The following is a 10,975-nucleotide window of genomic DNA, read 5'->3' on the forward strand; positions in this document are numbered from 1 at the left end:
CACATATGTTCACGCATCAGTTATATATTTTTGATAAATGATTAGGGTTGTTCTGGAGATCGTTTACAATCATATCTTGGTAGTTTTAACTTGTATTTTATTCATATTTCTTTCTACTGTAATGCATTGTATTATTCCATATATGGTCACAAACATACATTCGGTAGCAAGCATTTATGTCTCTCTATCTTTCTCTCACTGTCTCCTTATCTATCTATCTATCTTTCTATCTATCAATCTCTTGTACGTATGTTACTCTCATATGTTTCTCTGGTGTGTCTCTATTTTTCTGTCATATTTCCCTTCATTTTTTCTGTTTTTTCTTTCTTCATATGCATTTATACATAGTCACATGCCGTGGCTGTGTGATAGGAAGTTTGCTTCCCCACCGCATAGTACCGAGTTCAGTCCCACTGCAAATGTATTCTAGCTTAATCCCGTGAATGACCAGAGCCTTGTGAGCAGATTTGTCAGACGGAAACTGAAAGGTGCCCACCGTATATATATATATATATATATATATATATACATATATATATATATATATATATATATATATATATATATATATATATATATATATATATATATATATATATATATATATATCCTTTTGTTATTTACACCATCTGTCCTCGTATGTTGTTATTATTTGTATATTCTCCCATATATATATATATATATATATATATATATATATATATATATATATATATATATATATATATATATATATATATATATATACATATAATTTTGAGAATTTGGAGTCAACAAGAAAAAACGAATGGAGAAAGAACTACGTTGCGTAGGAAAAATTGTTGTGACTGAAGACAAATATCCAGCCGTACTCCTTCTTTCTGACTCCATATTTTGTCTATAATGTATTCACACATGACAGAAGTCCCAAATGCAAACCTCGAACCACGTATAATATTAATAATAAAACAAAAAAAGTGCGACCGTTATCGAATGAACAATATTTCAACGTCTCGTGTATCTTCGTGTTCATTCGATAACAATCACACATTTCTCATTGGTTCTTTTCTTTCCGGAAGAGTAACATCAATCCTTTAAATATTATTATAATTATTATTATTATTATTATTATCATTATTTTTATTATCATTTTATATTTGACTTTTGTTTTGCATTTGTACAAGTTGGATCCAAGTCTCACCCAGAGACCTCAAGAGACAACAAGTTAGAAGTTCATGTAGGTGTTATGCCTAGGGTACCATATATTTGGATTTGTACAGTTTTGTTCAAGTGAATGTTTAAGAAACCATAAGAAAATTGTGTTTGCTTTAAAATTTGAGATCACATAGACAGTATTTTACGTAGGATATGGGCAGTTCCCATGAGCACTATCTTTTGAACTTCAACCATTTGGAGGTTTCCTGGTATCTGAGCTAGGTAGTAATCAGACCGTTTCGCTGTCATTCCCAGGGCACCTATGACAATAGGTATTGTTTTCGTCTTCAGATTCCACATTTTGCTAATTTCTATTTCAAGATCTTTATATTTGCTCAGTTTTTGGTAGGTCTTGACAGATACGTTTATATCGATTGGGACAGTCATATCAATGAGGAGGCATGATTTTTGTCTGAAGTCTTTCAGTATGATGTCTGGCCTATTTGCGTCTATCTTTCTGTCAGTTTGAATGGTGAAGTTCCAGAGGAGTGCAATGTGATCATTTTCAAGTACTGGGGGTGGTTTGTGTTCCCATCAGTTTTTATCATGGGGCAAGTCCAGGTTTTTGCATATTACCCAGTGAATATATTGTGCAGCTCTATCATGCCTGTTGAGATACTCTGTAGGCGCAAGCAGACTGCACATGGAGACAGCATGATTGATGGTCTCATTTTGTTGTTGGCATATACGAAATAATGGGGAGCTGCCGTTCTTTAATATGTTGGCCTGGTAGTTCTTTGTAGGTAGGCATTGATCTTGGGCTGCTATGATAAACCCCTCTGTTTCTGATTTCAAGCCAGAGGCCATTAACCATTGCTGGGTAAGGGCTTTGTCAATATCTGCATTATTCGCTCTCTTTGGGCATTTACCATTGAGAGGTTTTCCATGCCATTTTTCAGTCATAATATCTAAGGCAGCAATTTTTGCACGGGTTTTCAAGCGCTTAACTTTTTCTGCAGGTGTTTCTAGTTCGTCTAATTCTTGAATTTGTTGCAATTGGAATTCACTGAGATATTCCTTTGCCTGTTTTGTTACTGAGTAAGATGCTTTCTTGCTTTCATGTTTTAAGACAAGTTTTAGCATCCAGTCCTCAGAGTTTTTCAAATAGGTGTCTAGGCCAATTGTGGCTACCTTCATTGATAATGCCAGCTGTAGAAGTCCTCGGCCTCCCTCTTTTCTTGATAGATAAAGACGTTCTATATCTGCCTTAGGGTGGTGCATTCTATGCATTGTCAACAGTTTTCGTATTTTTCTGTCAACATTACATATTTCAGTAATTGACCAGTTAACGATATTGAAACTGTAAGTCACGACTGGTATGGCTAGAGCATTGATCGCTTCGATCCTGTTTCTCGCGTTCAGCTCTGTCTTCAGTATTGCTCTCACCCTGCGATAACATTGTCTTCTGACCCTTTCCCTCATCACTGAGTGCTTGATATTGTCCCCTTAAATTACCCCTAGGTATTTGTAGCTCTCCGCTGGTTCTAACTCTTTTATGACATTTTGCTGGTCAAGGTTCACATTAGATGTATTTGTCATTTTTCCTTTCTCCTTTTCCTTTATTATTATTATTATTATTATTATTATTATTATTATTATTATTATTATTATTATTATTATTATTATTATTATTATTATTATCATTAATAATAATAATAATAATAATAATAATAATAATAATAATGAAAACATTGACAATCACAATTTAGCGTGATATTACTTGTGTTTATTTTGTCAGCAGTAGAATATATTGTGTCGCTAATTCCAATTATACGACTTCATCAGCATGAATCGCATTAATACAAATTGTTCGCTCTCTATGTCTGGGTCATATATTTCTAATTACTTAAGTGTTTATCCGTGCGCAATTTGCATTGAGCCTGACTCTAGCAGTTTGAAGATATTCGTTAGATGCGCATTTCAGTTTGAATAGTTGGAATATCACTACTGCAGACTTTGATTAAGTAAACATTTTAAAATTCATTGTCGAGGTCTTTCACACACAAATAAACGGGTGTTAACACACACACACACACACACACACACACACACACATATATATATATATATATACTAGCAGCTAAGCCCAGTTTCACACGGTTGGTTTGGATGATGTGGATGTAAAACCTGCCCTGTTTAAGCATTCGACTTGTCTGGGCACGCTTGCATTAAAAAAAATTTAGAATGACTTGTTTTTCTGTTCTATATTTAAGAGATGAGGAATTATGTATGTTATTTACATTATTTATATTTTACAGATATTTGTCCTCATCTTGTTTGTTATTAACACAACCATCGAACTCGGAATCTTGGGGTTAGTAACCCGCACTATTAACCACTACGCCATATGCCCGTGGGAAAATATGGAGTGATTTTTTCCAGAATTCTGGTGACCTCTTCTATTCTCAATATATATATATATATATGTGTGTGTGTGTGCTTGTGTATGTGTGTGTGTGTGCATGAGTGTGTGTGTGTGTGTGTATGTGTATATGTATATATATACATTCATACACGCACATGCATATATATATATATATATATACATATATATATATATATATATATATATATATATATAGTAACGAATCTAAGCAGTCAGAGTGAAATCCCACGGCAAAGATTGTCTGCATATTTGCGTAGGCTTCTGAGCAAGTATCGACATGACAACTTGGTCAATGCAACGATCACACTCTACACCCCTTCCTTCCAAGCACTGCGGTAAACAGCGGAAGCGAGATAGAACGTTAAACCTTAGTGCCATACATGGCAGAGATGTAGGTCAACCTTCGCCAAGCGGCTTTATGCGGTGTGCTTTAGCTTCGTTACTATGGTAACAGTCTCTATACATTTTCATCAGATCTCTTATACATGTGTGCGTTTCTGTAGGCATATGTAAATATGTGTGTGTGTGTGTGTGTGCTTGCGCGTTTCTGTGTGGGTGGGTGTGTATGTGTGTGGTGGTGGTAGTGGTATGTGTGTGTGTGTGTGTGTGTGTGTGTGTGTGTGTGTGTGTGTGTCTGTGTCTTCTTCAGCATATGTTTCTTTACAAATGCGAGGGTTCTCAGCCAAACCGAACAGATTTCTCAGCGGTTAATTCGAAATTATCAAGGTACAAAGAAAACGACATTCTCAATGAATAATCTGTATTTCTTATTTATGCACATGACATTTAATAACCTTGAGGAACATCAGGTGTGTCTAAAGGTCATTTCATCCTTTTAAATGGGTTAAAATTTTGCATCTCAGATTTTTCCTCTCTACTTATTTGGGATGTGTTAGGATACTAAACAAATAGCTACAGCGCCATTTTAAACGTTATGCACCTAAGCCACTACATATATCGATAAATGTATCGTAATATCTTTATTTATAGCTCGAAGGTATCGTTTTATTTTTCGAAATAGAACAGTTTTTTTTTCGATTGTACATTTTATGTGTTATTATTCATTTTATTGATAAATAATTGCCATGAACTTCAGTGAAGATATTTTATTGGTTGACACTAAAATGTACATCTATCTAGTAAACACTGTACACGTCGCCATTATGTCAAACACTTCTGCTTCGTTGAAGAAGCTCTTTACAATTGCAGACAACGTGGCAATGTCAACTGTTGCTCAGAGTAGCTCTGTGGCAAAGTGACTATAGTCTTCTGTTCACAAGATTTAAACAGTAAATATATCCTGCTGAATGTACATTATATTTATATATGTTTTCCTACAGATCTTGTCCCCTGCGTGGTGTGAAGGGTGCATATGTGAGCACCCCGATCGGTTTCCGATTACCAAAACACATAACAAAAGAGTTGATCCTTCTCAGTAAAGATCAATGAGTATGTATGCACCGAAACCACAAAAGAAAGGCATGGATGTTCACGATGAGATCTGAAGGCAATACTCTACTCAGAGCCAATGAATGGGCTCTGTCAATATGTCTCTTTAATATACAAAGTATTTGGTCATTTCATTGCGTGACTAAGCAAAATTATCATATGACTGAAGAAATAGATTTGGATCGCATTGCCATTTCTATCGCAAAGTTCTATTCGTAATTTATTTATCAGTATATTTGAGTATTAAGTCTATAAGTATAGCAGTGTTTCGATTATTTTCACTACGTCAACATATGTTGATGTGTATCGGGGTACTTCGACATATTTAGAATAACATCATCGGTTCCCTTGTGTATACATACTCACACGCATATATATATACACACAAATATGAGGGTGTTTGTATGCGAAATTCATATACACTCACAATCATACATCTATATTTAGACGAAGTTGCACGGCGGCGATTTTGTCTTGATTCTAAACCTACAACTGTTTCTTGGACAAGAATACATACATTTCTAACTATTCATTTATAAAACATATTAATTTAGATGTAATGGGTGTACTTCACATTTCAACGTATCTTGTCCTCAGAAGGATGGCTTGTTTAGGCAACAGGATGTCTCGCTACGACACATACTTGCTTACAAACTCGTGCGGCAACGTGTGGCAATGTGCGGCAATGTTATATAATGTGCAGCAAATGTGATATAATGTAGTGTGGCGAAATACAAAAAAAAAAAACAAAAAAAAAACAGACGAATTAAAAAGATTTTCAGCTTGATATCGGCTATTGATTAGGTGTGATACTAGCGCAAAGGTATGAGCAGATATGTTGAGATAACCAGGTACGATATACAGCGGAATGTAGTCCTGCTGATTCCGGCAGACAACAGTGCAATCATGACCTGTACACCACCGTGGTGCACAAGGGAAAGAAATAAAACTGACAGTTGAAGACAGAAACAAAAGCTATTACACATGTGGTAGTAAGAACCAACTGCGTGCTTTATGTTGTGGAGACATAAAAAATCAATGGAACGGAGACAATGAAAAACTGCAATAGATACAATAATAGCAACGTTAAAGTACATAAACTTATTTCCAGATAACCATTTGCTTTATATATGTGAAACGAACGAAGGCCTTGATCCATTACCTTTCCCAACAGCGAACAATCACATGAGGGTGCAAATCACGACTGATTTATGAAGGAATTCTGTTAGAATTGTGTAAAATGACGAGAATAGGAAGTGGAGGTTGTTCATAGCTTTGCTGTGTTCTCATTTAGTTTAGAAGATAGATTCTCGTTCCTACGAGTGTGGTTTATCTAATCTATGTTCTACACTTAATCTAAATTATAGCATCATTTACCGTCTTTTTTTAAGATGTTACATACAAACACATACACACACACACACAAACACACACGCACGAACACATACAGATAGATAGGCATACACACACATGTACATACACGTGTGTGCATATATGTTTGCGCGTATATATATATATATATATATATATATATATATATATATATATATATATATATTATATATATATATATATGTGTGTGTATATATATATACATATACGCACATGCATATACACATGCACATGTACATGCATGTGTGTGCATATATATATATATATATATATATATATATATATATATGCGGATATAAATATAAATGTATCTATATGTATATGTATATATATATATATATATATTTATACACAACCATACACGCGTACAAACAAACACACTCACACACACACACACTCACACACACACACACACATGTATATATACATAAATATACGTTTTCATACATACATAGAGGAACATTCTTTCACACACGCACACATATTCTGTTTTTAATATTTATCAAATACTTAATATGTTCCGTGTATATAGTCATTGCTTCTCCTTCCGCTTTCATATATATTTTTGCTTTAAAGCAACACGCTGTGGTTAGCCCTATTACAATGTTTCATGATGTTTATACGAAAGTGCTCTCAGTGGGCAATAATGAAATGAAAATGTTGCTTTTACATGTTATTGGTTTTGTAACAAGTTTAATTACGCGTCATATTGGACTAAAAACCGTGTTCTGGGATGAAAAGCATTCATATTGCAACTATGAATGACCTTACTGAGTTTGGTAACCGTATGAGGGATTTTGTGAATGATTCTTGCTGATCCACGTTAATTTAATCTTCTGTACTTCCTCCATTCTCTTTCTCTCAGTCTCTTTCTGTCTGTCTGTCTGTTTCTCCCTATCATTCTCTCTCTCACACACACACATAAACACGTACATATACAAATGTGGATGCCTATGTTCTTGTTTATATTTACACCAGTAAAATAAAATCGCTGCAGATTAACTTTTTAGCAGTGTTGTACGAAAGCTTTCATGTATAATATAATTCGATGCTTCGATGATGTCGCTTCATTAGCGATTTTTTCCTTCTCTATATAGACGTCCTCTTTTGTGTGTATTTTTTCCTGAATAATGGTGGTGTCAGCATTAAATATTTGTTTTGTGGAACGGAATCCAATCATTTGAGTTAATTTTTACAAGTCATCGTGTTGATCATCCTTATAGATTTATCAGCAATCGTCATGCAATTCGATATGCAAAACTTTCACATTCGATGCTTTGATAATTAAGAAACATTTGATTTAAAATGCTTTCTCTTTTCCTCGTTTAGAAAGCTCTTTGCACACAGTGTTTTGCGTTTTTTACCATCTATATAAATTTCTATGAATTTCTTCATTCCATAATGTTTCCACAATACTAAAACATGTGTTTTAAATCCATTGAAGATCCTTTTCTATTCTAGGCACAACGCATAAGATTTTTGGAGATGGGGCCAGGCGATTAGATCGACCTCGTTACGCAACTGATACTTAATTTATCGCCCCCCTAAAGGATGAAAAGCAAAGTCGATTTGTGTGTCTGTGTTTGATCCTCCCCACCATTGCTTGACAACTGATGTTGGCATGATTACGTCCTTGTAACTTAGCGGCTCGGCAAAAGGAGTAAGTACTAGGCTTACAAAGAGTAAATCCTGGGGTCGGTTTCTCCGACTACAGGCAGTGCTTCAGCATGGTCTCAGTGAAATGACTGAAACAAGTAAAATAAAAAAGAAAAAAAGATATATATATATATATATATACACACACCCCTACACGAATTCATACATATATATTATACGTATGCACACACACACAGGTACGTACCAAAGTGCGTACATTCCTAAATGTATCCTGCGTCTAATACCAATAAGTTTACGAGGATAAAGAAAGATTACAAGAATTAAATTATTAATTATAGAATCATATCACTTCGGAGTAAACATTTATTTTTCTACTGATGCAATACAATTTTAAACATTCGGTTATGTGAGGTCATGAGCTATGATCATACTCACGAACTACACTTAGACACATAGGTATGCGCATAACCGGTGTGTATAATTATATTTCCAGGTGAACGCCTCCTTCATTTAACCATCTTTAAACTGAGATGTTAGTTGTTTCCTGATGTCCATCTGAATTTCATATAAATGCATTTCTCTTCACATGGTAAATTAATTACCAATGGAGTAGTTTACGAACGTGCAACTATTCCCAATTTTCATTGAGTAAAACAATCCGAATCCTACGTTTATCATTTGAGACTTCCATTGCTCCATATTTTATATAGGCATCATCCTTGATACAATAGATTCTGTTCTGTGAACTATGTAACTCCATACACTAAATACGATAAACCATATAGTCTTTAATATATAGAAAATCATTTTGGAATGATTACAAGTCTCTTTCGTCTCTAATATCATTAAATATATTAATCACGGAAACTCGTTTAAGAATTCTGACAATTCGAAAAAGCAACAACCACAAAAAGCGAAAAATACGATGTGAAATATTCTAGTATGACGTCACTATAACTCCATTTCTATAATGAGACACAATGGAGAAAATAAACAAAGTAAACCATTTAGTTATCTTTGTTTCATTAAGCAATTGCGAACGTGATGTCCTGTGATTTGTCCACCTCTTCCAATTCTCCATTTTATTTTATGTCCATGACTTCTCCGTCCCTTCTTCTCAGCTTTATTTCTGATGCATGAATTACGTCACCATACACATGCTCATTCTCTCTTCTATCCACAGAATCATCTTCAATTCGAAATCTTCATTCCATAGTCAGGTACAAACTCCATACTTGTATCTAACAGCAAGAACAGTATCGTCGCATACGCCCAACTCATATATCCGCAACAACGCCGCTCCAAATAGAGTCAACCATATATAAATATCCAAGGTTCGAGTTGTAGGAAGAAGGTTAGCTTCAAGCAATCCGTAGTAAATATGAAAAACAACTTTCAGAGATAATTGTGGTTTATTGAGACGGAAGGTTGTGGATTTTTTCATACCGAAGTACGATAAGCTGAAAGAAGTTCTTTTTATATTTCACGGTAGGCGAACAGTGTTACAGGGTATGTGGATGAGAATACAAGAGTTAAGGAATGGAGAAGACAAGATCCGGGATACATTTGTTTAATAGGAAGCGGAAACTCGGAAGTAGTGAATATTCGTGGGGGATGTTTACCGCAGGTTACTCTTTAGGCCAAGGGTATACTGATTAAATGAAAGTTTACATTTTCGAAAGGAGGTTCATGTTAACACATGGAAGATTCAATCACAATGAGTAGAGAGCACAGTAAGAGTGGAGAATATTAATGGAGAGAGAAATTAGAATTAAAAGAAGGAAGAAGAAAATACACAAAGGAGTGAGAAGAAAGAGTAATTTAAGCACAGTCATTTGACCGTTAGTAATCAATAGAGTTATTTAGGCCGAATCACAGAATTTAGCAAGAGGAGTGGTATTTGAAAAACGATACTGTGAAGGAAAGAGGGTGGAGAAATATTTTGGTTCAAGGAGGAGAAAAAAGTATGCATGAAGAAAGCAAGATAAAATGGGCAAAAATCGTTGCGGTTGCTATTAGCAAACAATCATGGAGTGTCTATTGCAGACATGTCAACAATTCCAGTCATCGAAGCCGAAGGCACATTCGTAGAATAATCTCATAAAATGTTTATCGGGAACGTGTCCACGAATTTTTTTGCTAGATTAGAATTGTTTTATCGAATTACTAAATATATACTCAAACACCTCTGGCACACAATACCATACATATTTTATTTCATTTTAGACGAGTCCGTTCAATGGGTCATGAGTCAAGTTGTGAATGGAAACTTTTGATGAAAGTTATACATACCCCGGTCGTGAGTTGGAGTAGGAACTGTAGGTGGAAAAAAGAAAGAGAAATGAAGAGCAAAAACGGGGACGAAAATGAGAAGAAAGCAGGAGAAATGTAGAAGAGCAGAAGAGAATATTCAGAAGAGAGAAAATTGTAGGTTGGACAGACGGTTCAGCAAAATAGTTGAATAGAAATGAATGAAATAGAATTAAACAACAAAAGATATAAAACACTAAACAAGTAAATACATCCCGGCAGCAACGCTGGTAACGGATTGTCACTTGTGAAGAAGGAATTTAGTGAATATCAATATGCTAGATAAATAAAGGATATTAATTAAATGCAGATCACTGGGAGTGAGTACATATAACGGAAATAATAGTAAAATATTAATTTGAGTATGTTTATTGGGGTTAATCAATTTTGCTATAATATTTTATTTCATTATAGCGGTCAGCTGGCAGAAACGTTAGCACGCTGGACGAAATGCTTAGCGATATTTCGTCTGACTTTACGTTCTGAGTTCAAATTCCGACGAGGTCGACTTTGCCTTTCATCCTTTCGGTGTCGAGAAATGAAGTACCAGTTGCGTACTGAAGTCCACCTAATCGACTACACCTTCGCCAATATGTTTGGTTTTTTGCCTAGAGTACAAAAGAATAT

This window comes from Octopus bimaculoides, chromosome 12 (genome assembly GCF_046866305.1).
Source record: "Octopus bimaculoides isolate indiv1 chromosome 12, ASM4686630v1, whole genome shotgun sequence".
In the NCBI taxonomy this organism is placed as follows: domain Eukaryota; kingdom Metazoa; phylum Mollusca; class Cephalopoda; order Octopoda; family Octopodidae; genus Octopus; species Octopus bimaculoides.